Genomic DNA, 4,726 nt, shown 5'->3' with positions numbered 1-4,726 from the left:
TGTGTTTTCTTTTTTTCCAATAAAGTTTCCATCTTTCAATCACCGAGTTAACAAACATAATTATGTTAATTGACAAATAACTCCATACAGTAAGCCTACCTGTCTTCAAGTGACTGGCAAGTTGTCTTTGTATTGTTACATGAACTTTGTGCAGGAGGATGATACTCATGGCTGGATGACACTTTCGAATTATAAGGTGGATTTAAGGTGGTTTGACTTAATCAATAAACTGCCAGAGAACATTGCGATTAAATTGCTTTTGGTTTCTTTTTCATCTCTATCTTTCTCTTTCTATAAATGGAGCATAGTTATTCACATAGGTTTCAAGCCATGATTTCTTCATCCGCTTAGTTTTTTGTCACATACTAGGCATAAATCTGTATCGATAACAAACATGAGTGATTGGAAATAAAAATTTCATTTGAATTTGAATATATTAAGAGCTAGCACGTGGTCGTTGGCTTGCTTGTTTGTTTATTTTCAGCTATGCTTTTCTGGAATTTACTTTTCTAAGCAGCAGCTAACACTCCTTTGATTAGCCTAATTTGGAACTTTTCTGTGCAGGGTCACCTGAATGAGCTATTCTTGCTTTTGCACAATTATATCAAAATAACGATGAATATGACTTGGATTGATAAAGTGAAGTAAATGATAACGGCTTATAAGTACCGGAGATATTGTCAGCCGATAACAGTCAACTATCTAGTATTCAGATTTATATAAATTAGCTTGGAATGATCACCAGTGACAATGTACAGTAATTTACTGATTTACAGTTACGCCTTAATGCAATAAACACAACATATGATCACTATCAATCTATCTCTTCACTTTTTCATGCTATCATAGGCTTCAACTTCTTAACTTCACACATAAAAGTTCACTAGAACTGGTATATAATTATACATTCACTAAATTTTCAAAACGACAATTAAATGGAAATCCTTGAATAATAAATAACAATCACACTTAAATGGAAATCCTTGAATAATAAATAGCAATCACACTTCTGTCTAGAAAAAAAAAATGAATCATCCGCACAATTCACTGGCTAAAAATAAGTCCATTGCAATTTGTATGTGAAGGGTATAGACTATTAAAGAAAGTTGGATAATTGTAGAAAAATAAGCGATAACAATGTTAAACTCCCCTCCACCCCCTCCCATTTACAAAGTGGGGGAGGACACATACAATCATCTCTTCAGGTTTCGGGGGTATATGCATATCTCTTTTTACCAGTGACATTCTTTTTATCACGTATTATTACTATTAACACTGTTTTTCTTCCCCATATCCATCTTGTTATTATCATTATTGGTATCATTATTATCATGATTATTATCATTATCATCATCATCATCATTACAATCACCATTATCGCATCATATTCTTAGTCATCATCACCTTGTCTTTTTCAGTATTAAATCTGATCCCTAAAACAATCTTCTCCTGCCTCTAATCCATGAGTTAGCGACTTTAAATGTTTGACAAGAGACGTATACAAAGGAGATGGCTTAAATGTATGATGACAATGCTTGCTATTGTTATTACCAATAGAACCATCACTATTGTTACCGTGATTACAAATATCTTTTAAATGACACATAGTACGCTGTAAAAAAAAAAAAAAGGAAAAAAGCATGCATTGCACAACTGGACGACTACGGTTGTGATATCATGTATTTCGTTCTTCTCGATATCTGGCATTTACGTTTTATTAAATTTATTTCAATTTTTCTGACGATTACTTTTGCCTGCCAACAACATGCGTGTGTCCCCAGGGTTAAAAGAAACACGACGATAAACATTTGTTGCTAAACTTGTCATTGCACATATCACTCAAATTTGGTAATTCTTCTTGTATAGAGATGACCCCCCCCCCCCCAGAAAAAAAAATAAAAAAAAATTAATTACTTGTTTTGTTTCGGTGTGTAGAAGATAACAACACATGTTTGTGGCAGGACCGTAAGATGGGGTGGAGGTATAAGTTGCCCCCCCCCCCCCTCCCCTAATGTTTAGAGCTATCTTTTTCTTTGGACCCGGAATGTCCCGGATATGATATTTTCAGAAAAAAAGATCAATAACTGAGAAAGTCACGCAAGAATTAAAGGATTTATTTGTTTTTATAAGTTTCTTGAGTTTGTTAATTCCGTCTCTCAGAGCGATAGAATAATGGCAATATGGTGGCCTTTCATTGTCACTGCCAATGAGCGCTATGAACCTCCATAGACATAGTACACACCTGACACGGGGAACAATACGTGACAGATTCTACGATTTAGCTATTCAAATTGTCCCTCAATATACTTTTTTTATTTTAAAAAAAATCTCCAAATTCAACCAGAAGTGTGCACAGATCATTAGATTTTAATTCTAAAAATGCAAAAACTCCCTCGTGTAGGAGAAGGACCACCTCCCACACCCTACCCGGCTAGTTCCACTTCCATAATCTTAGTACAATGGAAAGAGGTGCACCTGGAAATACCATGATTTAAGTATAGACATTGTCCTGACTATTTTACCTTCAACTTTTCGATTGCCTATTTCCAAAGTACCCCCACCCCCCCCCCCCAAAAAAAAAAAATAAATAAAATGTGAACAAGATCGTTGAATTTCAGATCTAAAAATAACCAAAAGCTCTCTGGTGTAGCAGTGGGATACTCCCGTCCCATGCCTTCCCCTTTCTCTCTCTCTCTCTCTCCATATAAGACAAGAAATGTAAGGACACATTGAAGACGCACACATCAAGATATAGGTGACAGATGCATTTTAGCTGTCCACATTGGCCTTGAATATTAATTTTCCTTTTTTACTCTTCCATTGAAAAATTTCGAAATATTCAAAAAAAAAATGTCTCTGCACCAGGTAGTTGAAATTCAGTTCCATAAACGAAAAAAGCTTCTTCATTTGGAAAGGGGACCCCACCCTTCAACACACACATCCTCTAATGGCCTTCTTTCCATCTCTTTAGACACCGTGATAGACTCAGTACACGGTAAAGACGCAGACGCCGAAAAAGAGGTGACACATACAATATTATCCAGTTAATTAAAAAGTTCCCGAATATCCCTCCCCTCCCCCCCCCCCAAAAAAAGTGTACACAAGATGGTTGAATTTCAGTTCTTAAAGTGCAAAGGCTCCACACCTTTGGTCCTTCTCCATGGATATAGTACACGCACACATAGTAGTAAAGACACACACGGACAAAGAGGTGATAGGTACCACAATTTAGCCTCTCGCAATGCCCTTGAATGTTAATATTACTTCATACTTTTTTTTTAATTTTCCCCAATTCCAATCCCCCTCCCAAAGTGTGCTTAAAACCGTTCCTTAAAAGCAAAACCTCGCTAGTGCAGGAGGGGGATATTCCCCTCCCATCCTCCCCTGCTCAGTCGCTTCTCTCCCTTACTGCACCGTTATTTCAAAATATTGAACATAATGTTCTTGCCCCTGCCCCTAGAAAATTATTCCTGCGTATGGCCATGTATGCGTGTGTGGTCTGAGGACAAGCGTGGACAATGTAGTAACTTGAAAAACAAAGTGGATGCCCTTTCAAAATACTATGAGAGTCATGTTACCCAATATTCATGCATGCAGGGGCCCACGATGGCGGGACTGAGAACGTAAAGCTCTGCTCCAGCCTATTTCTCGATATAAAATTCAGGGCCCGCGAGCCCCGCAGTTTAACACGGGGACAAATAAAGCAAACTGAGCATTGGGAATGGGGGATTACACCTGGTCATTGAAAACAATGACCATTTTCTCCAATTCAACGGCTTGATCACCTCCCAGTTCATCAAATGGTATGGGATGCAGGACGGAAGTCGGATTGTCCGAAGCGTAGTCTCTGGTGACCACCACACCGTCCTGCCGAATCCAGTACACGGTATCGTTGAAAATGCTCACGTCCCTCATGAATCTGCTTGTGGCTGCACCTTGAATGTCAACTCCTGGTATCTTAGTTTGCCCTGCGCTCGCTGGGGACAGGTCAGTGTAGTAAGCTGTGTCGGTTCCCTTCGAGTCACAATAGAGCAGTCGACCAGCTGTGGAACAGAACAAAAACTTAAGAAAATAGGAATATTTTGATCTAACATAGTTGTTTTAACAAATATGGTCACTATGTAAAAAAGAATGAAAGACCAATCTTGAAACTTTCCCGCATGTCCAGAAATAATGTGGGCATTTATCAAAGTTTAGTCTGAAATGTTAACTTACTGCACAGTAACAGTCATTCGTCAAACTACGTCATGATTTACTAAGACCAACCTGGAAAGCCAGTAATAATACTAATACTAATACTGTCTTATTTACCCAGGGAAGCCTCTTCAGTGTTGCCACTGCTATATCAGAGGGCCCTGCCATTATCATTACCCCAGCGTTGCCAGGTACCCATTTATACACCTGGGTCGAGAGGGACATTGTGGGTAAAAACATCTTATCCAATGATGTAACTATGTATAATAGGCACTGAGCGGGATTCGAACTCGGGTCCTCCGAATAGGAGTCGAGAGTCGCATCTACTATGCCACAGCGCTCCCACAAAGAGACAGTGTTGTTATAATCAAGAACTAAACGAGAGTACTCACTCGCCATTCAAAGCATACAAATTTGGACAATGCCAAAAAGTAGGCCATCAACTTCGGAACCACAAACCTGGAACACCCATAGAGAGATGCATTCGAATCATGTGTGAGTCATTTAAGAATGAAGTCATAAATGAGGTACT

This window comes from Diadema antillarum, unplaced genomic scaffold (assembly GCF_040938485.1).
Source record: "Diadema antillarum isolate AM-2024a unplaced genomic scaffold, OU_Dant_1.0 seq00000406_RagTag, whole genome shotgun sequence".
Taxonomy (NCBI): domain Eukaryota; kingdom Metazoa; phylum Echinodermata; class Echinoidea; order Diadematoida; family Diadematidae; genus Diadema; species Diadema antillarum.
This window is presented reverse-complemented; position numbering follows the sequence as displayed.